Source organism: Marmota monax, unplaced genomic scaffold (genome assembly GCF_021218885.2).
Source record: "Marmota monax isolate L192 unplaced genomic scaffold, Marmota_monax_Labrador192_F-V1.1 WCK01_AAM20220418_F8-fsc00076, whole genome shotgun sequence".
Taxonomy (NCBI): Eukaryota; Metazoa; Chordata; class Mammalia; order Rodentia; family Sciuridae; genus Marmota; species Marmota monax.
In genome coordinates, this window is record NW_026692843.1 from 6,796,207 (window position 1) to 6,814,286 (window position 18,080).

Here is an 18,080-nt window from a genome sequence, read left to right on the forward strand (position 1 = left end):
AGGAGGCCCGTTGTGCTGCGTCCTGGCCCTCAGGGTGCCAGGGTGTTGGGTCTGGGCCGTCTCCCAGGCCTTCCCGGCCCAAGGCAACCTGAACATACTGCGCAAATTTATGCATTTATGCAAATTGTAGCAGGATTTCTGGCAGTGGAGACCTCTGCTGCTTCCCTTTCTCTGGAGAGTCTTCTTTCCCTGCAGCCCAAGGAGATTTACAGACCTGCAGCCCCGCCCAGCTTGCTTCTCTGTTGGCCTCTTGGGCGCAGCTGGCCAGGACTCCCGAGGAGCAGGTTTCCTACAGCAGCAGATCCCTGCCTAGTGAGAGCCCAGAGGGAACCTGCTAACTCTCTTTTGTTCCAAGGTCCTGCCAGGCTCTCAACAATGTGTGGCCGGCCTCGTCCTCTGTGTAGTCCTTCTCGGCACAAACTGCTGAAACAATGAGCAAGCAAGTTTTCGTCCAGCAAACAAAGCGGCTCCCCTGTGAGGCGTCTGTTTGATTAACAAGATCCATTCTTGGTCCTTTTATGAGGCTTCTCTGCAATGCTGCTGTCAAGCTGCTCATGAATCCCCTTGACACCCTGGAGACAGGCAGATGGGGCAGAGTTCTGGATTTCTATTTGCAGGTGGGCTTCCGTGCCCGGGGGCCTGGCCCGTGGTCCTGCTGCAGCGACCTATAGCATCATGACAACTGCTGGGCCTCTTGGGCTGCTGGCTGTGGGCTCTGGGGCTGGGTCTGAACTGAGGGAGACCCTGCCCCGGTGGGGTGTCCCTCAGGGCGGAGAGATGCTTTCTGCCCGAGGTGCTTCCTCTCAGGTTTTAGAAAGAGCACACTCACCACTTGTCACTGCCACACAGTTTGCTGTCTCCTCCCTCCTTGGACACCTGGCCGGTCCACATCTGAATCCAGGCCGGAGCCCCTCCAGGATTTGTTCCATGTGCCTCTCCACAAGCCCCCAGATGGTGAGGGCACACACCTCTGCCTCCCCTGGCAGCTCGGGGTGGCCGTCCCCTCCTGTGTTGGCACTGAGCCATGAGCCCTGTGCTAGTCGTCATTAAGGTGCTAATGGAGACGGGAAATAGAAATTTCAAGGGTTTGATGAAATTAAGACTTTCCCATTAGCTGGCAAGGTGCAGAAGGGGTAGAAACACATCAGCCCCTGTGTTTGAAGAATAGGAAGCACAAAAGCCTGTGGTCTGTGCTAAGGGGACTTTGGGACAGAGTATAATTTAAAATCAGCCAGTTTATGTGATGTCTGTGCTGAAACATGCTCCTGCCAGGCTGATGGAGTCGGGGCTCTGAGCTGACTAATCTCTTGTCCTGATGAGAATATTCAAACTCGCTCCTTGGAAGCAGGTCAACACACTGCTGTGACCGAGAACCCAAGCTGGATCAGCTAAGTGGATGTTTGGGGTCTTTCCAGACGATCCATATCAGCAGAGCTCCGAGTGATCAGAATGAAAGGCCCCTGTTTGGACAGGGGCTGGGTAGAGCATCTCCCATCCCTGGCGGGGGCTGGCAGGGCTACAGGAGACAAATGTGCCACTCATTCTGAATCCTCCTCCTGGACTGCAGAGTTTACAAGCTGTACAAGCCGTCCGGCATGGCCTGAGTCCAGCTCATTACCTGTGTAATTTATCTCAGGCGCTGCAGAAATGTCCAAGCCACAGAGGCACACGGCTTCTCTGACTTCTGCTAGAGATCTAAGTGAACAGACAGGCTGTCACAGAGAGGTCTGATCCAGAGATGAGATAATTAGCAAAGAAGCAGAGGAGCACAAATTAGGAAATGGCCCAGAGTAGGAACATTCATTTAGCCAACAGGCACCAGTGTCAACCTAAATAACAATCAGAGATTCTCCAAAGAGAGTCATTTACTTGGGGACGTGCAGTGTTTGCTTGGGAATGCGCCTGCACTGTACCCCAGGAGCCACGCTGGGGGGTCAAGGCTGTGGGGCTGTGGGCATTCTCAGAGGCGAAGTCAGGAGGGCTGTATCAGTTGCTCCAGGTATTTTGGGACAAAAGCCTCTGGCCACAGTGGTTCGTCACTGGCTGAACAGGCAGCTGCTGGCAGACATTCCTGCAGAAGAGCGTCTGTGCGAGGCTGTGGTGGCATCTCAAGCCCCAGGTCCTGTGGTCTTTCTGGTGCTGTCATCAGGCAGTCGTGCGTGACGATGCTTCCTTCATAGCCTCCTGGGTCAGTTATTCACAATTCCTTGGAGGTGACAGAGTGACTCTGTTGCCATCCACAGCTCTCACATGGGAGTAGCCGTGTCCCATGTGCTTGACGTGCCACAGAGGCCAAGGATGAGCAGGGCGCCTGGGGAAGCTGCCCGGTCTTGGGCAGAGATGGGGCCTGCAGAGGGTCGGGTCAACACAGCTCTGGCATTACTGCGCACGCAGGAAGCAAGGTGCCAAGGTGGTGTGGGGCCAGCCCCCACGAGCAATCCTCCACACCCCTGGCCTCCCTGCCCAACTCATTAGCCGGGAAGCCCGGGAAACCCGGGAAGCCCGTCTCTTCCTCCACAGCCTCACCGTGCTGGGCTCAGTCCCTGGCGCTGGAAGCCATCGTGCAGCAGAGGCTGTTCCTCTAGACCCTGGCCCCGTGCTGTTGTGCAGATTGTGACTGAAGGGGTCCATGCAGCTTGGGACTTGCCTAAGCCTGCTCTGAATCCTGGCTCGGCCTCCTCCTCTGCAAGAGGACAAGGGTATCTCATCACGCGTGTGGGCCCGGGGTGAGCCTCTGGCATCAGTGTTCCACGCACAGCACGGTTCATACACAACAGGGCTGGGGCCCCACGATCCCAGTGGTTGGTGGTTAGTTTTCTATTGAGCTAGTCACAAAGCACCCCAGCTTACCATCTCAGTTCCTCACCTCCTGGTCACCAGCACCCTGAAGGTCAAGCCTCTAACACTGCACCCCTGGGGACAAACCACCTCTGAACCAGAGCTCCCAGGTGACTGCTCCTGCAGATGACAGGTGCAGAGCATCCAGCAGGGAGCACTGAGCACAGGGGTGCTCAGCCTCCTAGAAGAACCGGAGCTTACTGCTGTATTCCTCTGAGATTCGCAGGTGGCTTCTACACAGCAAACCCTGGCCGGTGAAACTGGTAACTAAATATTTGGCAGAGTAAGAACTGAGTTGTGTAAGGGGCAGTGTGTTGGGCTTATTTATTCTGAACATCACCAGTGCTGATCTGCAAGTGGGCCTGAGTATGTCTGGGTTTTCTTAGGTGCCCTAGGGCAGGGGAAACCTACCAAATCCCAGCTGCCTGATGCTCTGCGAGTGAAATGCAGGGCCTGCCCTGCCCCTCGATGGCACTTGAGGCAGCAGAGGGCCTGGACCTAGGGTTCAGCTCTGGTGGCCATATCCTACTACCTGGAGGACACTGGTCACCAAGACGCAGATTATTGCCATCTGGTCTCCCTGGGGTGTTCCCAAGGATGGAGGGGCAATATCTTCCCAGGGCTTCATTCTTTCCTTGATTCATTCACTCATTCAACAAAACTCACTGAGCCCCTTTCTGCAACCCAAAGAAGTGACTGGGGACTTGTGAAGAAGACACGGGTGTCTTTGCCCTCAGGCTTTGGAGACCGCCTAGGGGTAGATGTGCCATGTCTACCACCAGGCAGAAGTTTCCAGGCACTGAGAGGACACAAGGAGTTGCACCAGAAGATCAGGTGAAACCCGTCAGCAGTGGCCCTGGGCAGGCTGTGTGCATGTGGCACCGTTGGAACTGGGTCCTTGGCTGGGAATGCTTGGGACAGCTGTGCACGCAGCCAGCATATACCATGAGCGGAAGTCAAGGCTCAAGTTCACCGTGCCTCTGCGTAGTTTTACCAGTGCAACTGGTGGGTCAAGCAGTTCTCCAAACGGACATGCCCAAGTCCTAGCCGCCACGACCTGTGAGTGTGGGCTCATTTGCTCAAAGGGTCTCACACTTAGAATCTGAGGATGAGATCATAAGGGTGTCCTTGTAAGAGGACAGAAGGACCCCCATGAAAGAGGAGGCAGAGAACATACACTTGCAAGCCGAGGGGCAGCAAGGGTTGCCAGCAGCTGCCAGAAGCTAACAGAGGTGGGGACTGTCACTCTGAGTCCCCACAAGGCACCAACCTGATGTTGGACTCATGGACATGGAGTCTGTGGCCATCTGCTATGGCAGCCCAGGAAGCACACCTGCAGGTAAGCAAACACAGGAGCACCTTGCGACCTTCCTTGGACCTTTCACATCCCTGAAAGCTGTGGAGGGTCGAGGACCAGCCACCTGGATTCATCAGGACATGGCCAGCCACCTGCCTGGGCCCTCTGGCACTGACGCACACAGGAGCCTCTGAGGACAGGGTCTGTGTTGGTGCTTGCTGTCCTTGGAGGCTGTCTTCGCATGCTGCAGATTACTCATGCTGCCTCTTCTTGCAAGCCATTGTTAAATTTAACATTTGAAAGCAATCAGGGAATGAGCATTTCCTGGCAAGGTCATTGTTCAAGATGAAAGAAGAACGTGGAGGTCCCTGCCTCGGTGGGAGTCGTGGGTGATCATCCTAACTGGAACAGCACAACCCAGGCCCGTGATCCATAAATATCAACAACCAAACTCGCAGCAAAAGCTCTGTGTTGCTCCCCGCCACACAGCAAAATTGAACAAACGTTATTACTCATCACGGGTTTCATGAACAAGGCTTTGCAACATGCCAGTGGCATCTATTTGCCTTTTGTAAAAGACACCTCCATCAAAAACATGAGTCAGAGTCACTGACACATTCTTCCTGTTCCCTGTGGAGGAGCACAGCAGGAAGGGCTGCTCTGTGACAGCTTGGGCGGGGCCAGGCTGCTCCTTTCCAAGAGCCAAGATGTGGGCTTCTGCCCTGAGCCAGTCACCTGCCAGGGACATCCTGCAGCCTGGTACGGGGTTGCCACGTGCTTTTGCCAAGAACGTCGCCTCAAGTATTGTGTTCCTTCCTCTTTGCTGTTTGAAAAGCCCACCTGTTGGCTGCATTCAGCACTTCTGTGGGTATTGTGGGCGTCTGTGCCAGATGTCCTGTGAAGTGCGGAAGTCAGATGCAGTCTGAGGGGGGGTCCTAGAGTCCCGAGTCCACAGGGCGGGCAATCTGCACCCAGGACCCCTCCTTCCCCTGCCTCTGGACTCCAGAAAGTACATCTGCTCAGACTGGTGCAGGCTCCCTGTGTGCTCCTGGCTGCAGAAGGAGCAGCCACGGTCCTTCCCACCCACCCTGGACAAAGACAGCTTCCCAAGAGAACCTACCAGCTCCTGGCAAGGCAGGGTCAATTTTATTTTTGTTTTCATTTAGGATACATTCTACCCTCCTACTTTGCCCAAGATAGACATGGTATCTGGGTCATAGCCTCCTCATGGCCATTCCGGAAACTTCTAGAATCTCGGTATCCATCTTAGATAACGCAGAAGGACGAGTCCACACTGGCATTTGAACAGCATGTCCTCCTCCATCAGCAGCCTTCTGGGTCTGGGTGGAAGGCACTTGGCTTTCTGGAAGGCTGCTGCGCACACTGCTGGCCTGTCTCTCTGCTTCCTGCCCCTCGTCCCTGAGGCCTCAGCCCACTCTGCAGCTTCCGGGCGGCATTCCTCCTTGCTCCCCTTTCCTGGGCAGGATGCGGGGGGAGCTTTCCTTCCTGAAGCAGCCTCCTTATCTGATGCTCCTCTGGTGGCTTCTGCTGCCTTCTCCGAGGGTGGACAGCTGCTGCTCCCAGGCAGGGTCCTCTTCTGGGGATCAGAGCCGTCTTCCCTCAGATCTCACGTCAAGTGAAGGGAGGTCATGGTGGACCGGAAGCCTCCTCAGAGTCTTTAACATGCAAATGTGCTCTGGAGGTTGCCAACAGAGTGAGACCTTTAGCAATAGTTCCTCAGCAGTTCCCCTTGGGGTGTGCCTGTGAACAATGCACAGATGTGTACAGAATAGGGTACACCATAAGAGGCACAGGCGTGAATTTGAGTGATTCCTTTTCAAGGCTGTGTGGGGGCCAGGATGCACCCATGGTCAGTGGGGGAGCAGTTTCGTGTCCTGTTGGTACAAAGTCAATTCAATGCCAAGTGTCTCCTGGGGAACCCATGGTTGGCAAAGCCTGCCCTGGCTGTCTAGCCCCCTCCCCCCTGGTCCAGTCTTAGGACCACAGCTGCTCCAGGCCCTGGGCGGGAGAAGGACAGTCACTGAATCCCCTCTCTAGACCTTCTATTGTGTAGGGAGCTTTCCCTTCAACTCTGGCAGACCCAAGCAGAAGGCTCTTTACCAGGTTTTCAGGAATGAGGGTGTAATCCAGGCTCTCATGTCCTGTCATGTCCTGCTTGGAATGGGCTTAGGCCCCCGCTCTCGAGAGGAACCACAAAACCCCCCGTCTTTCCATTTCTAGGGAGGTTTACATTCATTTCTAGGAAGGAACTGCTTACTTTTCTCTCTCTCTCTGCCCAAGAATCTTTTGAAAGAAAAACAAAGTCTGGCGAGTTTTGACCTCTGGGGTCAAGCAACTTCTGATTTGGGCCCCCAAACATAAAACTTTGAGATGCTGGGACAAGAACCTCGGGTATTAGAGTGAAGCTCTGTGGGAATGGGGGAAGAGATGGCCCATTTCTACCAGCCTCTTATCGGGATCAAACACAGAATGATTCACCACACATTATTTATCAGATGGACACCAATGAATAAACTAACCAGTTTACCAACCAAGCAAGCTCTCTACTAAACAAGCAACCTACAAATCCACCAACCAACCTACCAACTATCCAACAAACAACTATTAACAACCAACCAACCCACTAACCATCCAACCGACCAAACTCCAACCCACCCACCCACCCACCCACCTATCAACCAACCAATCAACCAACCAACCGACCAATCAACCAACTTACCAACAAATATTCCAGCAGCTTCCTAGAGCTAGCCATCATTGCTTCATAAGAAGTTTGGAGTGCAGTTTTCTTGTTCTGATAGTGTCGATTGACCAAACAAATCTAGCAAGTTCCTAGAATCCTGTAGACCTCTCTGCCTCTGTACTTCCTAGGGATGACATTTCGTGAAAGCACTTCCATGATTCTGAGTTCCAAGTCCTGGCACTGAGTTTGACACTCCATCTTCGTGTGCTTTGGGGCTTCGCTTCTGACATTCATGGTACTTAATGCAGTTCGTAAAAGTCAATTTAAGTTGAAAATGGGGTTTTATCCTCAGAGACAAATTTCAGTGAGAATCCATATCTAATTCCCTGGCAATTGCAAGCTGTTGTCTTCTGACCTGGAATGAGGTCTGCTTTCTCTGTGCTGTCCCCAGGCTTGGCAATGAGGTCTTTGCAAATGGGAGGTGACCCTCCTTTCCCTATTATCTCAGAGTTCCTTAATTTGCAGAGTTTCTGACTCCCTCGGGCGGCAACTAAACAATTTGGGTAAGTATCTCATTACTGGCTCTCCTCCTCTGGGCTGGATGTGTTGGATGGTTTGTTGTTCCTTGTACTGGCCTCCAAAGCTTAATATTCGGCTGCACCGACATCTCACTGGCGGATTATCACCCCCCTCGAATCTTGTAATTCACTGAAACTCAAAATTCTTTCCCTCTGTATTCACATAACTTCTGCAAGGATCTCAGAAGAAATTGGAAATGGGCAGATGAGCTGTTCTCCCCTAATGAAATGTGTTACTTCCGTGACGATTTCTGTTTCATGGCATTCAATTTCTTGTCAGATGTGATAAACAACGGAACGAATGGGTTTTATATTAGCCTTTCATCACTCAATGGACTATTTGACTCTCTCATAGCCTTGCTTATGGTCTCCTGATGCTTCATTTAGCTGAAATGGAACCACAGGAGAGCCTTGCTGTGACTGATCTGTACCGCGCGGTGCCATCGCAGAGACACGCTCACTCTAAATTACTTGTTGGGCTCTGTCAGGTACAGTTTCCCCGCTCGCTGGGTGCTTTAGTTAATTGCCATTTTAACTTTGTTTGTCTGGTTTCCAAGTTTATCCCATGCTTAGAATTTTTCCTCTGAACCCGGTTATTGTCTAGCTCTTCTCACAGACGCCATCTCTCCATCTCCCGGATCCTGAGCTGCCATCTTGTTTTGTTTCGCCATTTGCTTCAGATTTATTCAGTGTCTCTGCCTTATGTATTTTTCGTAGTACCTTTAAATCAAATTATTTGACCTATGGATAATATTTACATATTAAATTACTCACATCGACTCACAAATATCTGAAATATTTTCATATCTAGAAATAACCTTAGCAGGATTTCTTCAGGTCTGCTTTGTGAATTGTCTTTTGATTTCTCTGGAAGTCTATGACGGCTCCCTGGAGAGCTGAGTAAATGTGGACCTCACCCTTGGGATGGGAGAATCTATGGAGGAACACCATGGGTCGACTCTGATCCAATTGCAGAGAATAGTTAAAAAGACAATTCAAAAATAACAACGTTCTTGTCGTTTTCGTCATCTTCTCTGGGACACATCTCTTTCGTCAGGAACTTTTAGGTATAACGTTTTCGACACTTTGATATTGCCTTTCTCTCCTGGAAATTGGTGTTGACATTTTTCTATAAAGACATTGAACTTTTATGGTCTTTATATGAAACTCAATTGAACTCTTCAGAAAACTCATTCATTTTCTTTTGGTTTATAGGATGAAGCACAGAGGTGAGCTTATCAATCTCTCTGTGGAGAGTAGAAATTTGAGAGATTTAAGGAAAGTCAGGATTTGAAGATCTTTAATGTATTCCTTTGCTGGACCTCAGTAAAGAAGTGACTTGTTATTTCCTGGCTTATCCATTTGAAATGGCTTCTTAAATACACAGTGCAGGGGCTAATGAGGGGTTTCAGGTGTGTAACAGTACTCTGGGGACATGCTGTATCAAGGTTATTTTTTCAGGGATGTTTGGGAGGAATTAACATCAACACAGAGTGTACTGTAAAATAAAGATCTCATAGGCATGTTAAAAGTAATTATAAGGTTTTGTTCTGAAAATGTGGTTCCTGGAGGTTTTAGGCAAAGCTTTTTCTCTGATCCCGTGTCTTAATAGAAAATGTGTTAGAAAAGGTGGTCTCCTAAGTTCAACTCTTAGGGTGAGAGCTTGTCCGGCTCTTTCCCCAGGGATCAGGGTGAGGGTCAGACTTGGAGGCCAGGCAGAAGGACGGCCCCTGCACTTGGTAGTGTCCACCTCACGTTGCTCATGTTCATCCTGGAGGAGCTGCCCCTCACCCTACAGTCCTTCATGTTGGTTAAATTGTTTCTCCCCAAAAGGTACGTTGGCGTTCTCTTCCCTGGTTCCTGTGAGCATGGCCTGATTTAGAAGTAAGGTCTCTGCAGATGGGATTTCCACATAAGTTAGGACCAGGCCATAGTGGACACTAATATGGCTGGGGCCCTTAGAAGAAAAGACCCACACAGACAGGAGGACAGACACACAGCATTGCTGAAGCCAGCAGACACTGGGGAGGCTGCAAAGCTGCGTGGCCAGGAAGAGTCCTGGTGGCACTCCAGAGGGACTGAGTGGTCAGGAAGAGCCCTGGTGGCACTGCAGAGGGACTGGGCTCTGTGGACACTTGACTTTCAGGGTTTAGTCTCCAGCACTATGAGAGGATAGTCATTGTTAAGCCACCCGGTTTTTGATATTTGCGATAGCAGCTGTGAGAATCTCCATCATACTTCCTTGCGTGTTTAAAGCCAGTAGAGTGGCCAGGAGTGGGTGCTCCTGTGAGAGACCCACCTGAATCAGGTTCATCCCTTGAGCTTAAGGGATGGGAAACTATTGTCTTTCTTGTGCACGTGACCAAATTGCAGCTGCTTCCCTGGAGGGCTGTGCATAGACAAAGGGAATTCTCTCCATGGGGGATGCATAGAGCAAGTGGGACCTGATGGGGTCGGGAGCTGGCTGCTGGCTTCGAATCCAGGTGTCTGTGTCAATGGCCCGGCTGGCTCACAGCCCCTGCTGGCGGAGTGAGGACAGGTGTGAGTGGAGGCGATGGGGAGGACACTAGTTTTTGGCCAGAACAGGGAAGGTCTGGGGCGCCCTTGAGGGCACTTGAGGAGGACTGGCAGGCAGGGGTCAGTGCGTGTGTGGGGCCCATTAAGCCACACTGGACTTGCTCTGTGCTGTGCCACGCAGCTGCCCTTGCCCTGTCCACAGCCCTCTGCTCTGTCTGGTGTCCAGCTCTCTGACTCTTGAGCCAGGCTGGCCTGTGACTTGCTGTGGCACAAGAGCTGTTGTGTGACCTCTGAGCCGTGGCTTCATGAAGCTTCCAGGGCTGTGTTCTCACTGTCTTAGGAAGTTGCCTGGACACTGCCGTGAAGAAGCCTGAGGTAGCCCACGAGGAACCAGAGGCCACACGGAGCAGGGACAAGCTGTCCTGACCGAGGTCCCCAGAACTGTCAGCCAACAGGCAGCCCCCAGCCCCAGCCTGTGAGTGAAGCCACGTGCCCAGCAGGCTGGGCTGCGCTCTGAGCTGCGCCATGGTACACAGGGCAGCAGTCTCCAGGGTGAGGCTAGCCCACAGTTATTCCGTTTGGCAAAGCAGCATTTTGCCATGAGCCACTCTGTTGAGGACAAGGAGGTAGAACGACTTGACACCTTGCTTATGCAAGTGGACAACCACTATCTGCCCAGCACAGCCATGAGGCACAAACTGATCAATAATGTAATCATGGTAAAGAAATCAGCCACCCGTGAACTTACCAGATCAAATCAGGAGCACTGGGACATGCGGACATGTCAATCCTACCAGAAACACCAGACGCATGAACTTGCCATGATTACACCAGATGTGATCCCCCGCCCCGTGTAAGACTCATAAAAAGAGGGTGCCTCAAACTGGCGCAGCAGCATGCTGACCTGTCACCTGGCCTGTTGTCATGAGCTCTGCCCCGGAAAATTGCCACAGTGAAGGACTTCGGCTCTCTGTCCCCCGGCTTCGGCTCAGTGTGGTTTCTCTTGTCCCACTTCAAGCGGACACTTCAAGCTGACATTCTGAAACTGCCTGCCCCGACCCTGAGTCTGGGCCTCGGGCTCCTTAGCCCTTACCTGGCCGAGGAGGGAATTCTCACATTTGTTTCTGCCGTCTTTGCTCTCGGGGTACCTCTTGACACCTTGGGCTGCCTTGCCTCCCACGGCCTTTCTGTGACCTACACACATCTTGTTGAAGTGTGGCAAGCGGCTTGAGAGTCGCAGACGTCAGTAGTCAAGGTTGGAGTGGAAGGGAGCGGTGTGGCCACGGTCAGCACACCAAGTGAACCATGCGTACCTGGCGAATTACAGCCCACGAGCATCTACATGATGCCATGGCTGCCTCATGCCAAGCCACCGAGGTCACCACCCTGGGATGTGGGTGTCTGCATGATGACCCCAGGGCAAACACGGATCAGGTGAGTCCAGCTCCAATCGCTGACCCACAGGATGAGAGCAAGGAGACTTTTTTAGGTCATTACAGCTTGGAGGGGCCACAGTGCAGCTGGAGTATTTAATGGCTGGTTTAAAATCAGTGCCACCTGCGCAGGCTGTCCCCTCAAGATTCCTGTGGTCTAGTTGATAACAACAGAAAAGACGGAGTGGCCGTAAGCAGCAGTCGGTACCTGACCGAGTGCCAGCCGACATCAAGGAAGATGGTGTTAGAATACAGGTTTTGTTATTATCAGGAATGGTGAAGGCCGGAGTGGGAGGCCACAGCCTTGACAAGGTGGCTGCTCACTTGGTCCCCAGAGGAGTGGCCCCGACGCGGAGGAGCAGGGCCACGTGTGCTTCCATGGGGAGGAGAGGGAGAGGCAGGTGGGCAGGCTGGTGTTGAGGCATCTCAGTGGGCTCTGGGCATCGGGCTGCCCCAGCTGTCGGGCACCTGGCGCTGGGTCAGCAGAGCCCGTGGCCCTGAGTGAGACGGCCCCGCTGAGGAGGCGATGGAGGGCGTGGCCTCTGGACTGGCCCTGGCTGGTTGCCCTCTCCAGGATGTAACTGGCTCGGGGTGGCCTCCTTCCCATGCCAGCAAGGCCCCAGAGGCCAGGGCATCAGATAAGAGGGCGCTCTTAGTAGGCAGAGGTCGCGGAACCTGCTGGCTCTAGGGCTCCGCAGGCAGAGTGCGGGATTGCCGGAGCCTGGACAGACACCAGGAGGGGAGGGAGGAGGAGAAGTGGTCTCAGGCGGAGTCCTGAGGACAGCAGCTGCAGGGGGGAGCAGGAGCTGCAGGGACTCAAAGGAGCCCCCAGAGATGGAGGGAGGAGGCCAGAGAGAGTGGTGCCCTGGAGCCAAAGGAGAAGGAGTTTGAAGGTGACCCCAGGAGGACTGTGTTCAGGGTTCTGCACTCGTCAGGGGGAGGAGCAAGAAGTGGCTGCTGGATCAGCTCCAGGGACAGGGGCAGGGCCGATCCCCAGGGGGACTTCAAGAGGGAACCGCCCGTCCTGGCCACAGTCCACTGCCCTCCCCTCCCACCTCCGCGTTGTCACTCTCCCCGCCCCATTTGCCCTCGTGAGCACGCGGCGCTGTCTGATGTGCCGCCTCTGGTGCCTGTTTCGATGCTGTTGACTCCCTCACTGCACAGGGGCCCCTTGGGGCTGTGAACCCTGCCTCTGGTGTGGCAGGGCAGCCTGAGGGGCAGGGCCTCCCAGACTCTGCAGGACACAGGGGTGGACGGCCTGCCGGCTTCCTAGCTGCAGAGGAGTAAGGGAGGCTGGCGACGGCCCTGCCAGGCGCCCCATCCTCAGCCACCAGGGCTGGGGCCAGAACTGCTCTTGTCCTCAGCTGCTGCTTCCTGTGGCCACTTTGTACCTGGGCTCAGGTTAAGGTCAGGTTTTCTTATGTGCATGGCACACAGCAGGCATTTAATATTCATTCAACGACTCGATCAATAAAAACAAACCTACAAACACAGTATTCAAAGAGCTTGTGTTTGGTGTCGGTTGCTAACCTGGAGCTGACATTCTCCCATTTACTCAAATGTCCTGTAAGGAAAGCATTTAGCACAGTTCTATCCCCCAGAACAGCGAGCTCCTGAAGGGAAAGCTCTCAGAGAAAACCTTGCAAGAGAGCGAAATGGATTTTTTTTTTTTTTTGCTATTGTTTGCAGTTTAATTATGCTGCTCTCCTTTGCTCCAGCATGTCAGCTCAGGAACTGACTTCCTTAATAAGGCTTCTAAAGTGCAAGAAGCAAAATAAAAATCAGTAAGTGGTGTGGCATCAAATTAAAAAGCTTCTGCATAGTAAAGGTAACAATTAAGAGCTTGAAGACAGCCTTCAGAAGGGAGAAGATCTTTGCCACCTGCTTCTCAGATAAGGCGTTGTATCCAGAATAAACAAAGCACTCAAAAAACCTTAACATTACAAGACAAGCCAGTCAATAAATGGACAAAGGAACTTAACAGCTACTTCTTAAAAGAAGAAATACAGATAGTCAACAAATATATGAAAAATTGTTTAACATCTCTAGCAGTTAAAGAAATGCAAATTACAAATATACTGAGTTTCATCTCCAGTCAGAATGGCAATTACCAAGAAAACAAGTCACAATAAATGTTGGCAAGGATGTGGGGAAAAAGGTTCACTCCTATGTTGCTGGTAGGACTGCAAATTGGTGCAACCACTCTGGAAACAAGTACGGAGATGGCTCAAAAACTAGGAATGGAACTACCATGTGACCCAGCTATCCTACTCCTCATCATATATCCAAAGGTTTTAAAATTAACATATGACAGGGACACAGCCACCTCAATGTTTAGAGCACCACAATTCACAATAGCTAAACTACGGAGCCAACCTACAGGCCCCCAATAGATGAATGGATACAGAAAATGTGGTACCTATACACAATGAAGTATTACTCAGCCATAAAGAAGGATGACTTGAGGCATTTGCCAGTAAACGGAAGGAGCTGAAAACCACTGTGCTCAACGAAATAAGCCAGACCCAGAAAGTCAAGAAGTCAACAAGAATAGCAGAAAGATCAGTGGAGAACAGAGACAGTGTGATGAAGGGGAGGCGAGGGAGGGGATGGGAAAGACAGTGGAACGAACCGTCCCTAAGTTTCCTTTGTGCATCTGTGAACACCCCACAGGGGATCTCACGTCTCAAAGATGCAGGAGGGCATCTTCTCACAAGACACTGATTTTAAAAAACCCACAAGTAAATAGCAGAAAGATCAGTAGTGAAGAAAATGGGGAGGGGGGGAAGGAAAGGGAAGGACTGGGGGCTGAAGCAGAACAAATCATGTCCACACTTCTATCATCACGTCAAAGGTCCTAATGTCAAGTGTCACTAAAAAGAACCAATAAAGAGAAATAATGTTAAGGTTAATAAGATCAAAAATGCTTTTTCATGCATTTTTAAATGTATACAATAAAATATTAAATATCTGTGATGTTTAGGACCCTTCTCTTCATATTTCATTACTTTTTGAAAGCATCGCAATCAATTCATTTCAAAAAATCGATATTCACCAAATACATGAATCACTTTCTTTGGTAGTATTTACATTTATGAAATATTTTAAGGTGATATGTGTAAGGAATTACATAATTTTTCAAATTCCTTTTAAGTACCTTGGCTAACAAAATCTGGAAACTCCTGCTCTAATAAATTTGGTATTATCCAACTAAAAAAATGCTTCCGCTTGGGGCAGGTTAGGATTTACAAATGTGTTCTCTAATGATTTTGGAAGAGATGTCCGATGCTGGCTTGATTATCAGCATCCCGTCTTCAGCAGGAGGGAGGCCCCAACAGCGCAGCCTGGAATCCACAGCCCGAGGCTCTCTGGAGGGAGAATTACGGAGGGCCTCTCATGGGAGACCGAGGCCTCCGCTTCTGGAGGCCTGGGAGAGACTATCGGGCATCGACCTGCCAAGTCAGGGTGCTCTGTGACCCTCAGCTGGCAGGGCCTTCCCGGAGCCCAGAGGCCTCTGGGGAATGGCAGGCTGACCCTCTGTGGGAGAGCTGCCCGGGGGCACAGCTGTGCAGCCTCGGCAGGTTGCAGCTGCCAACAAACAGTGTCAGGCAGGTGGGGAGTCGATGGGGTCACAAGCAGCTTCCCAGTCTCAGGTGGACCCCAGGGATGTGTCTGCAGTGTGTCCACCTCACGGGGGCCAGGAGTGGAGCTTGCCTCTCACCACACAGGGTACCTGGGAGCGTTGAGGCTCCATGGTCCTTGAACCACCCAACACAGGACTTCAAGACACGGGGAGAGAACACGGAGAGAACTAAGGGGGCCCACGCCGGCTCTGACATCGTCTGTGTGATCTGGGTACATGGTCCTTGTGCTTGGAGCAAATTCTGCAGCATCTGCTTCCCTGCCTGACGGTGTGGAGAGATTCAGGGCCTGTCTGTTCACAGTGCTGCTTGGTGGGCAGGGGCATCTTTACTTTGTAGCCCTATAGCCCGATCCTTGACTAGCTTTCTGGGTGTGAGACGGAGCAACGCAGTGGTCGCTCGCACAGATGCCCATGTCCATGGAAGAGTGAGAACAACCAGGCTTTCCCTGTGGGAAGTTCTCAGGGGGACCTTGCACTGGACTCTGCTGCAGGGCTGCTCAACTCCCATGCCTGGCCTTCTCCAGACCAAATGGATCTGAACCTCGGGTTGAGACCCCACATCCAGAGTGGGCAGAGCTCCCCACCAGGCGATTCTCAAGTGCAGCCAGGGGAGAGCCACTGGCTGGCTGAAGGGTAGTGCCAGGTCCCTGTCTCTCCACTCCCCGTGGGTATAGGTACTGGTGCTGGGTGCTGATGCAAGGGAATGGTCAGTCGGACACTCTCAGGTCTCCTTCATATGGGAGAGCCCAGAACTTCATATAGGAGAGCCATGCATGGCTGGCTGGGCTGAGCCCTGACAGAGGCTTTCTCAGACAGGTGACACGGATCTGCCCACTCTGGGGACAGCAGTACCACTCTGACCCCCTCTGGAGAGCAGGAGGGCACCTTCACACAAGCACCCTCCAATCCCCTTAAAAATCCTGCTATGGAGTATGGAGATTCTTCAGAAAACTTGGAATGAAACTACCATTTGACCCAGTTATCCCACTCCTTATTATATACCCTTATTAAAATCAGCATATTATAGTCACACGGCCACATCAACGTTTATAGCAGCACAATTCACAAACTGTGGAACCAACCTAAGTGCCCCTCAATAGATGAATGGATAAAGAAAATGTGGTGCATATATACAATGGAATATTACTCAGCCATAAAGAAGAATGACTTTTTGGCATTTGTTGGTAAATGGGTGGAACTGGAGATTTTCATGGTAAGTAAAATAAGCCAAAGTCTGAACGTTCTCTCTGATATGTGGATGCTGACTTAAAAGAAGGAGGGGAGGGAAGAATAGAAATTCATGGGATTACACAAAGGGGAAGGAAGGGAAGGGAGTGTGGATGGGAATAGGAAAGACAGTAGAATGAACTGGACATAACTTTCCTATGTTTGTATATGAATTCACGACCAGTGAAATTCCACAGCATGTACAACCACAAGAATGGGAAGCTATACTCCATGTATGTATGATACGTCAAAATTCACTTTACTGTCATGTATAACTAAAAATAACAAAAAAATCCTCCTCTGGGTCGGTACAGGTTTATCTATCAGTGTAAATGCTAAACCCAAAGGTCGCATCGCTGTCAAGCAGCAGAGAGGGGCGACTCTGCAGGCTTCAGCCACCTCTTAGGGAGTCTGACAAAGTGAACTCCGTCCAGAGCCAGGCTGCTCGGGGTGGCTCCCAGGCTGACTTGCTGAGACTTGGCTTCTTACAGAAACAATCGGAGAGAGCTAACAGCTCGGGCTTCTTTCTACCTGGGGCGTCTGGGCGGGGTGCTTCCGTGAAGGCCTCTAAGTGGTGGCTCTGCGGTCTGCAGCATCCTAGGACCCTCTCCAGATGCTTCCAGGCAGGGACAGACCTGGTTCAGAGGAGAGCTGGCATGTCTCCTTTGATTTGGGCTTTGAAGAATTGTTGTTCCCAAGAGTGAAAAGAACAGAAACCACACAATCAAAAGCCCCAGGAAAGCAAAGACAGTGGCCACAGAAGACCTCCCTGAAATGCAAACAGGAGGGGGCTCCCTGGGGAGCTAATTAAGGCTTCCTGCTGGCACCTAGGTGAGGGCTTCAGCTCCTGTGCTGCCCGGGCCTGCAACCTCCCTTCTAGCTGCATGTCTTCCCTTCTTGACTAATTGCTGTTTAAGCGAAGTGCTGTCAGATAAATGGTTTCTGATTCACATAACCAAGCACCTCCCAGGTGCCCAGAGGCCGCTCACCTTGGGCTGGGAGCTGGGTTCTGTTCAGTTTTCCTGTATCTGCTCAGGCAATTTAGCAACTGCTGGTGGAGAGATGCTAAATTAATTAAAAAGGTGATGGTAATGCAGAACAGGGCTGAACATCGAAAATTGGCTTTTAATTGAAAAATGAAATGCCTCTTCCTGACATCAGAGGTTCGATCTGGAATGCTGATGTTTCATTAGCATTGTGCTGGTGTTTAAGACCAAAGACAACCGGAGGCTTCCAGCGGGTCTGTGTCTCCACAGTGAGGCCAGGAGGCAGCAGCTCCCTGTAGAGAGCACCCTCCTTCACAGGTGTGTGTCAGAGCTTGTGGAAGGGAGGGGCAAAGGCCCCAGGCGCAGGTGACCTGGGCGGCAGGAAGAAGGCAGAGGTGAGTGGTGTCTGAGCCAGTACTTGAGTCAGAAGGGGCTTCAGAGGCCTTCCACTCTCCCCTTTCCATGTGCATAAACCAAGGCTCAGAAATAGGCCTGGCCAGGCTCAGAGATCTGCAGCCAGGCCTTCCGCCCAGCGCTTCCCCAGATGCAGCCCTCTCCTCTTCTGGGACCTCATCTCCCTGGTCTCTGGGTGGGATCAGCTCTCAGGGGTGGTCAGGCTATCGATATCTGTGAACTGATCAGCTGATGGATGCTGGTGCCTTGGTGCAGCAGGAAGCCTCTCCCCAGGTGCTCAGGTTGAGGGAGAGAAGGTGCCATGCCCCAGGGAGACGCAGGGCCCCGTGTCCTTCCTTTCACTGAGGGGATCCCTGACGTTTCCCAGCCCTTCCCAGAGCAGCAGGAGACCTGGGACACCAGGACTGGCCGTGGCAGGGCACTCCGAGGGACAGGAGCAGGGG